This window comes from Macrotis lagotis, chromosome 6 (assembly GCF_037893015.1).
Source record: "Macrotis lagotis isolate mMagLag1 chromosome 6, bilby.v1.9.chrom.fasta, whole genome shotgun sequence".
Classification (NCBI taxonomy): domain Eukaryota; kingdom Metazoa; phylum Chordata; class Mammalia; order Peramelemorphia; family Peramelidae; genus Macrotis; species Macrotis lagotis.
Window position 1 is genome coordinate 127,414,507 of NC_133663.1, and position 17,650 is coordinate 127,432,156.

Here is a 17,650-nt window from a genome sequence, read left to right on the forward strand (position 1 = left end):
TCCTTCTGTGAAATTTCAGATTTGTAACAAAGAATTACTATTTTTATAAACAATATAAGGCTTACATGGTTTCAAATTTATATGTATATATTTTATATAATATTTTCACATGGACATATACATATACATATATATGCAATTGATTTTTGTCAGATAAAATCGTTATTCCAAACTTGAGAATGAGGTTCTTTAATCATTTTTATCTCCATTTTGCTAATGAAGAGATTAAAGATGAAAGAAATTAGGTGAACTTTTACAGGGGTCACAAAACTAGTAACCCAAAATTTTCAACTCTAAATCTGATGCTCTTTTCCATCATGTGACCCTGGTTTTCTTTATTTATTTCTCTACCTTATATATTTTTTGAATACTATTTTGATGTCTTTTAAAATATTCATTATATTGTGATCTTCAGAAAAGAACTATAGAAAATAAAAGGAATACTCAATGAATTAGCATACACCTATTCATTCATTCATTCATTCAATTAGCACTTATTAAAGGTTTTCATATTCAATGCATTGTGCTACTCACTGGGATTCCAAAGGAAAAAAGTAATCCTTATCCTTTTTTTAAGGTGTTTTTTTAAGGTGTTTTTTTTTTGTAAGGCAAATAGGGTTAAGTGGCTTGCCCAAGGCCACACAGCTAGGTAATTAGTAAGTGTCTGAGACCGGATTTGAACCCAGGTACTCAAGACTCCAGGGCCAGTGCTTTATCCACTGTGCCACCTAGCCACCCCAGTCCTTATCCTTAAGGAGATATATTCAATATTTATTCTATATTCTGTTTTCTCTTGAGGGGAAACCACACCATACCATATTAAATCAATATAAATTCTAAACAAAATAGATTTGAGGTAATTTGGAGAGGAGAAAGGATACAAAACAGGAACCAGTGGGAAAGTCTTTCCAAGCAGGTTGCTAAATAGCACATTTTGTATATTGTAGTATTTTACCAGCAATTACTTGTACATTGAAGCATAAAAGATATCATGCAAAAAGAATGGGAAATAATTAAACAACTTCAAAACAATTTTTCCAATAAAAAAAGATCGCATAAAAAATTCCACTGAAAAAAGCGTTTTCCAATAAAAAGAGGTTAGGCCTGCCAATAAAATAAAAATATGCTACTATGTAAATTAATTAATATATTTAGTATCATACCTATCAAAATTCCAAAATGTTATTTTAAAGACAAAATTGATTTGGAAAACCAGAACGTCCACAAGAATTTCAACAAAACAATGAAAAATTCAAGAAGTCAGCCAGCTATCATACACTATGAAACAATAATTATCAAACTGATATGCTGCTTGAAAATGGAAAAGTAGACCAGTGCAACAGAGTAGACAAATGAGACCTAAATACAAATAAGAATAATAATGTTTTTTTTTTTCTGCAAGGCAATGGGATTAAGTGACTTGCCCAAGGTCACACAGCTAGGAAATTATTAAGTGTCTGAGGCTGGATTTGAACTCAAGTACTCCTGACTTCAGGGCCAGTGCTCTATCCACTGCACCACCTAGCCACCCCGAGAATAATAATTTGAAAAAATCCAAGAATACAAAGTACTTGTGAACTGCTGGAAAAAGTGGAAAGTAGTTTGCTATCAAATAGATCTGTGAAGTCCCATTACATTCCAGATATATATACAACCTAAATATAGCAAGTCATATCATTAAAAGAAAACATAGTTGAAGAGGATAGAAGAAGCTATATTTCTTGGCTATAAGTGGGAATAGCAATACATACACACACACACACACACACACACACACACACACACACACACACACACACACCTTGGCAAAGAATAATAAAAGGCAGCTTAAAAAGAAGAAATGTTACATTTGGGTTCATACTCCACAATTTTTTCTCTGGAACCAGATGGTATTCTCCATTGCAGATAGCCCAAAATTGTCCCTGGTTGATGCATTGATGGAATGAGCAAGTCCATCAAGGTTGATCATCAAGCCCATGCTGCTGTTAGGGTGTACAATATTCTTCTAGTTCTGCTCATCTCACTCAGCATCAGTTCATCCAAATGCTTCCAGGCTTCCCTGAATTCCCATTCCTCCTGGTTTCTAATAGAACAATAGTGTTCCATGACATACATATACCACAGTTTGTTAAGCCATTCCCTAATTGAAGGACGTTTTCTTAATTTCCAATTCTTTGCCAACATAAACAGGGTTGCTATGAATATTTTTGTACAAGTGATGTTTTTACCCTTTTTTCATAATCTCTTCAGGGTAAGACCCAGTAATAGTATTGCTGGTTCAAAGGGTATGCACATTTTTGTGGCCTTTTGGGGATGCTAAGTTAATGTAATTAGCATTTAGTATTTACTTTGTACATAATTACAAAAGAAATACAAAGTCAGTTCCCACCTTCCCCTTGACTTAGCATTAAGCATTTGTATAATAAAAAGCAGATGAGGCAGAGGAGATCACTGCTGCTCTTTTAACCTGGCCAGATCCTCACCGTTCTCAAATGGTGTTTTCAGAATCCTGGAAAAGCTCTGTGAAGAACTGGGAGAGGCAAGGGGGTTCATGTCTGAATTCATATAATGCATCTTTGACTTGCATCCTCTGAGAATTCTTAGTAAAGATATAAATAGCACTATTGTAGGCTGAGTCCTTATTTTGAACTTGAATTTTGAACTTGAAACTCCCTATACTTATCAGGGAGAATTCATGGGACACTAATATATGATTGGTGGAGATTAGAATTAGTCTGAATATAGTAGAACACATTTGGATTATCCAGGAAAAAATTACATTCACTAATTTGCTTAGTCAAAAGTCACAGTCAAAAATAAACCCCACTTGTTCAACTGTACTGTAATCAAAAGACACATTCTTTCCAATTTTTTACTATCCAAAATTTCATGGGAGAACTTTTTTTTAGGTAACAAAAAAGCAAAAAAGAATGAGAGTACTCATTGATTAGACTACAGTTGACAAATTGTAAATGATGCTGAGTAGCCATCTGGTGCAGTTATTCTCATGATCTGTGGGGCAGCTTCCAAGAAACCAAAGTTTTTGGGTTCCAAGGGAAGTATGTTTTCAAGTCTGAGAGGAAAAGTTTGTACTGATGATTAGACTATTTTGAGACAGGTTTGGATATGCCATATTGTCACCAGTTTGTCTACAGAAAATCACATACTGGCGCTTATGTCCAGTGCTGCTGGAGCACCATGGTGTTTCACTTATACAGGAGGGAATCATATCCATAAAACCAAAGACTCCCAATGCATCCAGACTTTCACCAGAAGGGCTGTTTCCTATCAAATCTGTTCTGGCATGGTTCTGGAAAAGGCAGTAAGAAGGATGTCTTTGCACAACATTCCCCTTACTATAATAAATAAGATGTGTAAATTATACCCTCATTTATTTTATGTCATGGCCTTCAATTATGAAGGACAACAACAACAACAATATATAAATGATGAATAGGAGGAATTAAGAAAAATATAGGAAGATAATGTATATCAATGGAAAGGGAAATAAAAACCAGAAGAACAATCCATACTATTATTGCAATAATTTAAGTTTTCCAAAATGCAAAAAGCCAACTGATTTCAGAATAAATACAATGACCAATACAGAATGTGGATAACATGTCTATGAATTCAAAATGTGGCAGATGAGAACAGACACAGTTGCTCTTTGCACTGTACTGAAGAGTTTCAGCTGGCTGAAGTTCTATAGAAAGTATAATTTCCTTTTTGGTATTGTCAGACTCAGCTTCCATTATTTTCAGTTGATGCATTCTGCCTTTAATCCTATTTGTTTATTCTGTTTTGTACACTGACACCTTATTTGATTCTGGAAAACGTGTTGAATTGTTCTTAATACATTTTGGTATTAGTATCTGTGTATTGTGCAGAGCGCAGGAGAATTCTTCACTCTTTGCCAGATTAGATGCAAACGAGCTTCTATCCTCCAGGCAGCTCAAGTAGAAAGAATCAGGTTACTTTAATATAATAAATACTATGTAGGAGTAAACATGCAAAACAATGTAAGCAATATGACAGCCAAGGTGAAATCCTAGTAAGAAAAACAGTTTACAGAATTTAGAGGAAAGTGAAGTTAATTTAGCATCAGTGAGAGGCAGTAGAGAAGAATGGATACCCTGGAGTTGGGGAGAGGGGAGTGAAGGGGAAAGAAGGAAGAATGAAGAGAAGGGGGTGATGGTGAAGATTTGCAACTTTTGATTTTTAAATGGTATTTAAAAGTTCTAAAATTATAGACTTTTAAAGTTGAAAAGAAACTAACAGCTTTTTTAAGTCTAACCTCTTTGTACCTTAAAACTTTGGTTTCAGACAAGAATTCTTAAGAAGTACAAATCATAGGGGCAGCTAGGTGGCACAGTGGATAGAGCACTGGCTCTGGAGTCAGGAGGACCTGAATTCAAATCCAGCCTCAGACACTTAATAATTACCAAGCTGTGTGGCCTGAGACAAGCCATTTAACTGCATTGCCTTGCAAAAAAAAAAATAAAGAAAATCTTAAAAAAAAAAGAAGTACAAATCATTCCGGGATTTCAGCGATATATTAATGAATGTCCTTCCTTCCTTTCTTCTCACATTCCTTCCTTTCATCTTTTTCTTCTCCTTTTTTTCTTTCTTCATAATAATACAAGCCAGCACTTATACCTTAAAGCTAGCACTTTAATCTACATGAAGTATTTTACAAATATGATCCCATTTTATACTGGTTTACAATAATCCTGGGAGACAGATGCTATTATTCTTCCCATTTTGCAAGTGAAGAAATCAACACCATCAGTGGTTAAGTGACTAGCTCAGGACCATAAAGCCAAGAAGTGTCTGAGGACAGATTTTAGTTCAGACCTTGCTGACTCAAGATCCAGAGCTATACTCAGCTGTCAAGGAAATGGCCCTTACAGAGTTCATACCCAAGATTAAAATAAAAAAATTAGTTTGTCTTTCTAAGCAAAGTAAAGAATCATTGCAAATATTTGGATAATTTTGAGGAAAAGGGATGGCATCTGTGATGGTTTATATTTATTTATTTTTTCATGAATCACTATTTCTTACTTATAATCACTACTTTCTTACTTACTATTTCTTTCTTATTCAAAGGCAATAATCATACCAGGTGGTAAAGAGAAAGGAATAATGGATTTCCCACCCCCTTCCCTTAAAATTTAAATAAAGTTCTAAAAAAGAGTTAAGTACCTGCAATAAGAGTTTGTCTTACAGGATTTAAGCAGGTTGGAACATCATCAAGGTAAAATCAAATGTTTAATAAAGTAAACTGAAATTCTTCTCTCTGCATCCTTATCTTCCCACCATGAACTGAAGCCTCCAATTGTGACCAGTCTTTTAAAGATGTATATTTGACCATTTGGGGATAGATTTTAGCTTGTTTATCCCTATTCTGCTTTCAAATTCCAGATTCCACTTTTAAGACTATTTTACATCTAACAGATCAGATAGCTAGGCACTGTTAGGTTGAAATCACCAGGGCCAGCAACTATGAGCAATTTCTAACCTGAAATCTTTGTAATTTACCCTCCTCTTTAATAGGGAAATTATTGCTGGGCTTGATGGCCTCAAAGGTCCCTTCCAGCTCTAAATCTCTATACTCCTTATAAGGACAACCAATTGAGGAACTACTTTCTAAACCTCTTTAGGAAATTGGCAACAGGGCTTCTCCTTAGCTATTTTACATTTAACCTCCTATAAGTATACCCCAATCAATCAATGACAATGAGACTGTTTTCTCTCCACTGGATTCTCTTTCTTGGGTGACTTTTTCCTCTTTTCTGATTTGTTACTGTTGCTATACAACTACCATAGAAGCCCAGATCCACTGCTGCTTAGATGCTTAGGAAGGGAGAAAAATGCCAGCGACCATATGAAATCTCACTAGACCACATCCCAGGCATTCCACTAGTGATCTTCCTGGACTCAGAGATTTGCTTTTCACTTCAAGGAAACAGAAAGGAGAGACCGAAAGGGTCAGGGATTGTAGCTTTAGTTTATCCAGGGAGTTTTACCTCAGTTGTCAATTAAAAGTCTCCTCGGAGAAGATGATATCTGTAGTTGGGAAGAAGCATCTCTCCTTTAGATATCTCTGGGGTGCTATGTATGTATGTATCAGGAAGGAACACTATTTGAGGTTTTATTGGAAGGAAGGAAGGAAGGAAGGAAGGAAGGAAGGAAGGAAGGAAGGAAGGAAGGATGGAAAGAACAATGGAAGGAAGGAAAAGAGGAAGAGATATGCAACTCTTCACAATCTGGCACCCACCCACCATTCCATTCATTTGATATTCTCTCCTTAATACACTTTAGATTCCATTCATGCTGTCTAATGAGTGATATCTTTTGTTGTGTTCATAAATTGGATTTAAGTGAGATAGAGCTGTACAAAATCTCACTCTCTCTTCCAAAGTCATCATGATCCAGCATAGCAAGACAGAGTCAAGACAACTGGTGATGGCTTATCTGCGGTGTCTAACCAAACTCTAAGCATTCCACAGCACCTGCGTCATTGACTTCATGGCTATTGGAATGAATTGTTATCCTCTGCCCATTCCACCAGGGGAACACTTCACATGTTTGGGGTAGACAGTTCCCACTACTCATCAATGAGTTTGAGACTCCCTTGGTTACCCTCAACCTGGTTTAGCTTGCCTGTTGAAACAGTTTACCAGGGTGTAGCAGCAATGCATGCTATGGCTTCTTGTAAACACACATGAGAGTGAAGTGGCTTAGGTGGTTATCAAAGGTGGAAAGCAACCCTGAAGAGGGTTCAGAAGCCCTTACACCAAGGACTAGTCTTCCTTGAATACACCTACACTAAACTGTCTTACTGCCTACCCAGAGTCAGCATCCTATTTCTTGTGTCTTTTGTACAAGTTGTCTCAAACCTGGAAACACATCCTCCTCATCCTCTCTTTTCAGATTCCTTAGCTCCTTTAGAGTTTCAGCTTAGGTACCACCTCCCAATGGAAGTGTTCTCTAATCTCTCCCAATTATTACTCCTCTTTCCCTCCTGAATTTCTCTAAATACTTTGTATTTACTTACCTATTGTATCTCCCTCTCCTATTTTATATATAATTTCTTTAAAGAGAATATTGATAGTTGCTCATATTTTGAAACTTTTTAAAATATATTTTCCTATTTGATCCACAGTTATACCTCAAGCCTAACACTGGCTATGAAGTAAGTACTTATTAAACATAATTAATTGACTTTATTGTCCTCTCTGCACTTTCTTTATTTGTTGAATTTCTTTTTCTGAGATAGGGTTATTTAGGTATTTAATTTCCTCTTCATTTAACCTGAACAACTTATATTTTTGTAAATATTCATCCATTTCACTAAAATTATCAAATTTATTGGCATACAGTTAGGCAAAATAGTCCCAAATTATTACTTTAATTTCTTCCTTGCTGGTGATGAGTTTACCTTTTTCATTTATGATATAAGTAATTTGATTTTTTCTTTTTTAAATCAAATTAACCAAAAGTTTATCTATTTTATTGGTTTTTTCATAAAACCAACTCTTGGCTTTATTTATTAGTTCAATAGTTTTCTTGCTTTCAATTTTATTAATTTCTTCTTTAATTTTTAGAATTTGTAATTTGATATTTAATTGGGGGGGTTAGTTTGTTCTTCCTCTAATATTGTAGTTGCATGCTTAGTTCATTGATTTCCTCTTTCTCTATTTTATTCATGTAAGCATTTAAAGAAATGATATATCCCCAAATAAATACCTTGGCTGTATCCCATAAGTTTTGGTATGTTGTCTCATTGTTGTCATTGAATAGGATGGAATCAATAATACTATCTATAATTTGTTGTTTGATCCACTGGTCTATCTCTCCATGGCCCATCATTGCACATGATTTTTATAGCATTATGGTCTGAGAAGGAAGTATTCAGTATTTCTGCCTTTCTTCATTTGATTGTGAGGTGTTTAAACCCTAGTACATGGTCAATTTTTGTGTAGGTGCCATGTGCTGCAGGGATAAAAAAGTATATTCCTTTCTATCCCCATTCAGTTTTCTTCAAAGATCTATTAAGTATAGTTTTTCTTCCAAGATCTATCATGCCTAGCTTTTCTAACATTCTATTTACATCCTTAATTTCCTCCTTCTTTATTTTTTGGTTAGATTTATCTAATTCTGAGAGAGAGAGAGAGAGAGAGAGAGAGAGAGAGGTTGAGATCTCCCACCAGTAGAGTTTTGCTGTTAGTAACTCATTAACATTCTCTGCTAAATATTTGAATGCTAAACCAGTTGGTGCCATCATATTTAGTATTGAAATTATTTCATTGTCTATGGTACATTTTAGGAGGATATAGTTTCCTTCCTTATCACTTTTAATGAGATCTATTTTTGTGGCCACTTTGTCTGAGATAAGGATTGCTACTCCTGCCTTTTTCATTTCAGCTGAAGCATAATATATTCTGCTATAACTTTTTACCTTTCTCTATATGAATCTCTATATGAATGCTTCAAATGAGTTTCTTGTAGCATATTGTAGGATTCTGGTTTTTAATCCACTGTGCTATTCACTTATATTTTATGGGAGAGTTCATCCCATTCACAAAGTTATAATTACCAACTCTTTATTGCCCTCCATGCTATCTTCCCTCTATTTGTACCCTTTCATCACCTTTTCCATATTCTCCAGTATTTTGCTTCTGAATACCCCCTCCTTCAGCATATGTGACCTCTTATATGCACCCCCTGCCCTTTCTTTCCCCTTTCCCTTTGCCTCTTCTTCTTTCCTTTCCTTCTGTTAGTTCCTCTTTTTCTTCCTCCTCCCCCTTTTTCCTTTTAATACTTGAAAGGAAAATAAGTTTCCTAATTTAACTGAGGGTGTGTATGTTAATCCTTCTTTGGACCAAATCTGAAGAGTAAGATTTAGGTGGTTTTCACCTCCTCCCTTCTTCCCCTCTATTGCAATAGGTCCTTTGTATCTCTTCATGTGATGTATTTTATGCTATTCAATCTCCCCCTTCCTCCCATCTCTTTACTGCCCTCCCTTTTAAAGGAGACATTGTTTTTAATGTTTTTTATTTATTTAAGGCAATGGGGTTAAGTGACTTGCCCAAGGTCACACAGGTAGGCAATTATCAAGTGTTTGAGGCTAGATTTGAATTCAGGTTCTCCTGACTCCAGGACCAGTACTGTATCCACTGTGCTATTTTTGTCACTGAATAGGATGGAATCATCCTATTTTTTAAATCATTCTATCAGAGGCACAGACAAGTCATAAGTGTCCATTATTTCTGGCTAAGTATATTCTCTCTAATAGTGTTATGAGAATTTTTCTCCCAGGTGGGGATATAGTCAGTTTCATCTTATTGAATAATTTCCTTTTTTTCTTTTCCTCCCCCCCTTTTTTTTTAGTTTTTTTTTTTTTGCAAAGCAAATGGGGTTAAGTGGCTTGCCCAAGGCCACACAGCTAGGTAATTATTAAGTGTCTGAGACCAGATTTGAACCCAGGTACTCCTGACTCCAAGGCTGGTGCTTTATCCACTATGCCACCTAGCCGTCCCCTTTCCCCCCCTTTTTAATCTCCTGTTTGAAGTCCAAATTTTCTATTTAGCTCTCATCTTTTCATCAAGAAAAGTTGGAAGTCTCCTATTTCGTTAAATGTCCACCTTTCCCCCTGGAAGAGAAGGCTCAGTTTTGCTGGATAGTGAATTATTGGCTGCCTTCCATGCTCTCTTGCTCTTTGGAATACCATATTCCAGGCCATTTGATGTTGATGCAGTCAGGTCTTATGTAATCCTTACTGTAGCTCCTTGGTATTTCTCTTTTATCTGATAGTTCCAAAATTTGGCCACAACATTCCTTGGTGTTTTCATTTTAGGATCCCTTTTAGGAGGGGATCGATGTAACCTTTCAATAATTATTTTTCCCTCTGATTCCATGATATCAGGGCAATCCTCCTTCACAATATCCTGAAGTATTCAGGCTTCTTTTATCCTCAATGTTTTCAGGAAGCCCAAAGATTCTTAAACTGTCTCTCTTGAATCGAGGTCAGTTGTTTTGCTGATGAGACATTTTACATTTTCTTCTATTTTTTTTTGTTTTGTTTAACAGATTCTTGTTGTCTCATGAAGTCATTAGTTTCCACAGATTCCAATCTTTTTTTTAGGTTTTTTTTTTTGCAAGGCAAATGGGGTTAAGTGGCTTGCCCAAGGCCACACAGCCAGGTAATTATTAAGTGTCTGAGACCAGATTTGAACCCAGGTACTCCTGACTCCAAGGCCAGTGCTTTATCCACTACGCCACCTAGCTGCCCCTCCAATCTCTTTTTTAGAGAAGAATTTTCTTCATTTACCTTTTGCAACTCCTTTTCCAATTGGTCAATTCTGTTTTTGAAGGAGTTTTTCATTTGCCCAATTGTGTTTTTGAGAGAATTATTTTCTTTTTGCACTTGTCCAATTGTATTTTCATTTTTTTGCTACAAGATGATAATTTTCACTTGTAAAGTATTACTTTTTTCTTGAATTTCTTTTCCCAGTTTTCCAATTGATTTTTATTTATTTATTTAAGAAAATAGGGTCAAGTGACTTGCCCAAGGTCACATAGCTAGGCAATTATCAAGTGTCCCAGATCACATTTGAACTCAGGTCTTCCTGACTCCAGGGTCAGTACTCTATCCACTGCACCACCTAGTTATCCCTACCTAATTCATTTTTAAACTCCTTCCTGATCTCTTCTAAGAAGTCTTTCTAAGCTGGAGACCAATTCATATTGCCCTCAGAAGTTCTAGATCTCTCTGAGTTAGGATCTTTGCCTTCAAGGTAGCTTTCAATGTACCACCTTTCCCCCCTTTCCACTGGTTTTTCTTTATTCCTAGGATCTTGTATTGGGGGAAGAGGTTGGTTCACACATCTTTGGTGTTGAAATCCCTAGAGGCTTCAGCTCACTGGGCTTAGTATCTCCAAGAGGACTAGTCAGTAGGGAATGCTAGAGGCTTTCCCTAGAGTGTCTGTGACATTGATTTGTGGCCTACTCCCTAAGCCTGAGGGGGGATGGGGGTACAGCAGGATATGGGTATCCTCTAATAATGTGGGCTGGGCCCTTGGGCTTTAGAGTTAATCTCCTTAATCCTCACTCAGCACTGAAGGGGATCTGCTGCCCACACCTAAGCCTGGAGGGGGGTTCAGAGGGTTGTTACTGTTTTTGTTCTGGGGATGAGTCACTTTCTCCCAAAGGGATGGGGGGAAGGGGACTCAACTGTAAACATGGGAACTTTGCTGAAAATATGGGGCTTGTAGCCTTGGTCTTACAGACCAGTTGAGCTGACCGAATCTATGTCAAGCTGCACTCTGGAACTCTGTTGCCTGCTGTGCTGTAACTCTCCCTCCAGCCTTGCTGGAACTCTCCCATCTACTGCTCACACAAAGTTTCTGCAGCTGTTCTCAAGTTAGTTTCTGTACCTCACCCCGCTGCCTTTGGCTGACTTTCTGTTCTCTGCCCCCAGCTCACCCATGCTCCCCTGAAACAGACCTTGTAGGTAGATGTTCTCCTAGGTTCTTTTCTGGATTTTGTGGATCCAAGTTCTGTTAAAAGGATTGCTTAATGTTAATTCTGAGGGAAAGTCAGGGAGCTTAAGACAGTGCCTGGCTTCTCTCTGCCATCTTGGCCAGAAGTCCCCTACGTACTTTCTTTACTCTCTTTCCTCATTCCCCCCTTCCCTGTTGTGACTGTTATTGGAGGGGAAAGAAGAGGAAGAAAAGATAGAATGAGAATCTTTGAAGGACCTTAAACCCTTCCCTCATTCCCCAATCTGTGACCTTTTTTCATAAACGTTGATTACTTTCTTGATGTTGGGTGAAGTAATTTCTACAATCACCTTCTCTCATTTTTTTTTAAATGGGAGGACAATAGAGACTGGAAGAATAAGCTGAATTTAGATTAACCAAAAGAAAGTCTTTCTCTATATATTGACTAATCATCCTCTATCCACCAGGGCTGGGGAAACTCCTGTTTATGGGTTGTATTGGCACTGCCAAGGCAACTGCAGCCTGGATTCAAAATTCAATAAAACTAGGAGCTTTTGGGGGGGAGATAAATTAAATGTTTTTACAAATATAGTCCTTGAATGATGCTATAAATATCTAATTGGCCCTTAGAAGAAAAAGTTCCCTTCCCCTGAATCCTAATCAGACTCTTTTGGAGTTCCAGAGGAACCCTATTAAAGCAAAACCTCATTTTATAAGAGAAGCTACATAACAGTGCTCAGATCAACTATCCTTATTATATTAACAACTAGATAATGTATGCCATTAATATAAATATATGCCATATTATAAATAATGCATCATTCATAAATGTGAAATAGTGGTGTTTAAATTCTGTAATACTGAATTATGTCAGTCCCAAGTATGCTGCTAATTCAATCACATTTAAAGTTTCTTCTTTTAGTCAGTATCTTTATTCACAGAGATAAAAATTTATTTTATTAATAAATATTATATAATATTCTAAATGAAATCATTACTCAAAATGTGAACATTAAATGAGGTGGTACTATCTGCTAAATTTCTCTTTGTGATACCTCATCATGTCCTAGAGATGATGACCTGAATTCTTAAAGACTAGCTCAGTTAAGGTCAAAAATATAATTGACCCAGTTGAAATGATCCTGAGTGGAGGGCAGTAGGTGGTGCAGTGGATAGAGCACCGGCCTTGGAGTCAGAAGAACCTGAGTTCACATCCTGTCTGAGACACTTAATAATAGCCTAACTGTGTGACCTTGAGCAAGTTACCCTTAACCCCATTGCCCTAAATAACTAAAAATTTAAATAAAAAGAAAAGAAAAGATCCCAAGTGTATGGGTGGGAGCTCCAATCTTAAAATTCGGCAATCAAGTACTGAATTAAACCAGTCATAGTCACTCTTGAAGGCTAAATTGAGAGGGTTTCCCCATCTAAGCCAATGTAGAGAATGCTTACCTTGTTACTTTGATGCACTATGATCTCACTGACAATTCTACTTTCTCCAATAATGCGATTCATAACCTATTCATGCCAACAGATACTGTGCAAGTCATGTCTTTGTGTTTCCACAAATCTATAAGGCATTCATCAACTAGGGACCATCCTTTATCTCTCTTGATGTTGCATCAATAATAGAATGTACATATTGTATATCAGTTATCCTTTGCCTCATCTTCTTTTCCACATATATATTTATATATATATATTCATATATATGCTTCCTTATAAGGATATTTTTTAAAGAGTTTCTTCCACACCATTCCCTTTTTTATCTGTTCATGCCCACTGCATATTGTATTACCCTTTTTGTAATCCTCAACATCAATTTTTCATCAGCTGTGATATTCCATAACTCTCATCCACACGATAGGGAGTACCAATGCAGGTGAGATCACATCCTTTCATCAGTATTCAAGTAAGTCTGGAGGTGAGCGGTGCAGGTCATTGGTGTGTATGGTTAACATCATAGATTATTAAAATCTGTCCTCAAGGTAGCTGAATAGTAGCTTCCCAGAACAAATGCTTCTATATTATGTATGGTCCTTACAGAGTTCAAAAAGAAGAATGGAAAGAATATCACATCCCAAGAGATTCAACCCATCAATGCCTTGCTCTCAAGAATGGCATCTTTCTAATGAAAATACTGTTTCTTTTTCTATTTTCCTTATTATTTTCCTAGATTGGGTTAGTTATTCTAGCATACTAAGTTACAGTGAAGAATAATATGTACATTCCTGATTCAAGGTCCTGTGCACACTTAATATTGTAAAGTTTACAAAGTCATAGATGATCTTTTGTTAGCTTGAGTGTGATTTTGTTCTTTGATTATAAGTATTATATAAAAATATCAGTGCAGCTTAAGTCATTAACTTAAGTGCCCATGTAATTCAAGTAAATCATTATTCTTTGACAGGTACTAGCGAGAATAAGATAACTGAATTAATTTAAAATTTTTGAATGAAATTGAATAGAAATGTAACTCAGTAACTAAGTAACATTTATCATTTTTCAAATGGTAGGCTCAGTTTTGGCTACTAGTCACTATACATATTAAATGCTTTAAATTCACTAGAGAACATCATCGATGTAATTATCTCTTCAAAATCCTTCTTAAACTGGGAAGCCTTTCTTGACCTTGCCTGAATGATCACTTCTCTCCAGGAGTCCTTTCACAGACTTGCTCTGAGTTATATGATTTTGTATTTGCAGATATATTTCTTTCTATCAGTAAACTACTTTGTATTATATACTTTTCATTCATTCGTTTGTTTATTTATCCAGTTAGATCTTGTGTTGTTGAGAGAGAAGAAGAGATTGACAAAGATATTTCCTAATTCCTCCCTCTCTCCTGTCACTTCAAGGGCAGCTATGCAGATCACAGATTTAAAGCTGGGATGGACCTTAGAGATTACCTATGATTCTAATTTTATAGATAAAAAATGGAAGTCTTGAGAAAGAAACTCTGACTATACAACTAAGAAGCATCCCAGGTGCAATTTGAATGCAGATCTGTTTACTTTAAATATAGGAAACAAGTGTCTGACATTGGGAAAGAGAATCTCTTTAGGAGTCCTAGTAAATAGGATTAGGGTGAAAACATGCCTTTACATGGTTTGGGGGGAAGGAGCTGGGAATTTCAGCTGTGAAGAGAATTAACAGTATAGATGAGCAGGGAATGATGAGATTTTGGAGGGATATGAGACCCTCTGTGTCTATAGTAAGAAGTGGTTTGAGAGAGTGAAAAGGTATAGTTGTGTTCTTACAGGTTGGTGGAGAGGGCAAGTGATTGCAGAGGATGGAAGCTGTCAACCCTCAAGGACTTGCTATGGAAATCCTTTCTGGAGAATCATCTTCCATAGTGTATATTGACAGCAATGAGAGTCTGTAAATTTGGATTCTATTCTGTATAATGCATTTAAATCCAGAATTTCTAAGGAAACAAGCATGAATATGCATATGTGGGGAACTAAAAGATGTGGTTAGGAGTAGAGTGCCTGGATTACCTAGGCCATTGGATGTATTGACATAATGAAACTGTAAATTCCACTAGGACCATGTCTACATTTCCCTAGTCTTCTACCAACAATATTATCTACATATGAAAGACATTTAATAAATGTTTATTTGGAGATCACCCCAGAAATGGGATTATTCTTTTTTTAAAGGAATTTTTGCAATACTTTTCTATTATTCTAAGTATAAAAAGCATCCAAGTTACAAATTGGTTATTCTAATGATATGATGAAAATTGATTAATTGATTGCTTGACTTATTGATTGGTTGATATAAATATAAATGATAGAAGAAACTGTTTCAATATCTACTCTGAATTGCAAGGTTCTCATGATAGTTAATAGTATTTGTTGTTATTGTTATTACAATTAATCTGTTTTGTGTTTTGGTTGTTGTTATTTGTATTAGTGAACCCAATAAGGAAACTTGTAATTCAGTGTTAATGGAAAGGCCAAAATATGGTTTCTTATATTTTTTAAATTATTTTTTGTTTTTTGCAAGGCAATGGGGTTGTGACTTGTCCAAGGTCACACAGCTAAGTAATTATTAAGTGTCTGAGGTCGGTTTTGAACTCAGGTCCTCCTGACTCAAGGGTCAGTGCTCTATTCACTGCACCACCTAGCTGCCCCAATTTCTTATATTTTAGAGGAAAATCACATTAAATTTAGAACATCTTATGGCATTCTGCCATCAGTGCTGAGCAGCACTAGAGCTTTGTGATGAAGAACAGGAAAGGTGTATAGGAAAAGCCTAGAGTGGACCAAGTTTTTAGAAATCAATTGGAAGCTGAGGATATTACTGAAGGAGAATTTTGTTGCTGTTGCTTTTTAGTTTTATCTGACTCTTCAAGGTCCCATTTGGGGAACCTGAGGCAAACAAGGTCAAGTGACTTGCCCTGGGGCACACAGTAAGTGTTTGAGGCCAGATTTGAACTAAGGACGATGAGTCTTCCTGACTTTGAGCCCTGTGCTATATCCACTCCACCTTCCTGGAAGTAAAAGTGAAATCAGATAGAGATGAGTTAGGATCAGGCATCGATTAAAAATCTCTTTTCCTCCTCCCTTTTTTCTTTAGTACTTCTATACCACAACTCAGATAATACCATTCTCACAAATATATACACTTGGATTGAGCCTTGGGCTTGTTGAAAAGCAGATGAAATTTGGGGGGTAGGGTAAGGGAAATTCCTAGCAGCAATTGAGGGCAAAAATAAATTCTTAAGATGGAATTCAACTCTAGGATGGCTATTTGTTTTCTTTTTTTTAAGGAGTAGTATTATGTGTTTTATTGTATATGCTTATATTTTATCACATAAAATATTTTCAGTTAAGTGGACATAAGTCAGAGATGATCTATTTATAAATACATACCCATTTAATATTATTTCTTAAACAGTTTGAGTAAAAGAGTTTTACTGATGACTGATTCAAGAGTGAAAGCTATCAGATTGAAAAGATATCTATACAAAGACATTTCCTATTGAGTGGAAATATAACTGTCTTACTATAAAATTCAAAGGGTCACTCATATCTCAACTCCATTGACTACTTGAATTTCTCCTTCTTGCGTGGGGGGGGAACATCAGTTGGAGTTAATGGAAGTAATACATATTTATGAAAAAGGGAATCAAGCTGAGAGATTTGGCTCTATCTGGCTCCATATGGACTTTTAACATCCTTTCTCACTGAATCGAGGATTCTTCTTCGGATCCATACCTCTTTTCACTGGATTAATGCTCATCATTACCTAGCATAAGAAAATGTCATGAAGGTACTAAATTAAAGGTTTGTTTTTGAGAATCACATGAAGTTTGATTCTGTTGTAAGAATGTCTCTATCACCTTTTCCTTATTCTTACCACTTCTACCCTGATTAAGGTTCTATTTCCCTCTTGCTAATTAAAAATAACCTATGAAATGGTATCCCTAAATCATGTCTCTCCCTTCTTCAATCTATCCTTTAAATAACTGTCAAATTGATTTGTCTAAATCACCTTTATGGCTGTTCATAAGTGATTTCCCCCTATGCAGGTAAATATTTAATAATCATATCTCTGAATAAGAAAAAGCTACCACAGGATACATTTTTACATTTAATCTTTATTATTAACATTTTTCTCCATCACTTTTTTATACCTAGACAATCAACAAAACAATCAATGAAGCCCTGATTTGTAGTATTTGCTGATTTCTGAGATGTAAAAACCCACACTGAAAATTTAACAGGCTCCTGAACCATTATTAATAGGCTCCCAGCACACTCGTGCCTCTATTTAACATTCAGTCCTTTCTTCCCTTCCCCTTAGAATCACCAGTTTCTTTCAAAGAAAGGCTCAGGATCACATTCTATGCCAAGTATTTCTAGATTCCACCCACCCCTATCCCTACCTATTTATGAGCATTCTTAGCATCTTGATATTTCTTTGTTTAAGCTATCATAGGATCAGAAGCTCATAGAACTAGGACAAAATTTTGAAGTTATCTGATTCAATCTTCTCATTCTATTGTTGAGAAAACTGAGGCCAATAGATATTAAGTGACTTGACCAAGGCATACAGGTGTTTCATCCTTCATTCTCAAAGAAGACCATGACATCAGGGAGGTGATGCCATGACAAGCAAGTGAATTGGATTTG

At 36.1% G+C, this 17,650-nt stretch overlaps 1 long non-coding RNA gene across 1 annotated transcript in view; it reads right to left on the reverse strand.

Annotated features, from left to right (window-relative positions):
• LOC141491822 (uncharacterized) overlaps nucleotides 1-17,650 on the reverse strand; it is a 130,355-nt gene that overhangs the window by 46,386 nt on the left and 66,319 nt on the right. The gene's annotated exons all lie outside the window — the stretch shown is intronic.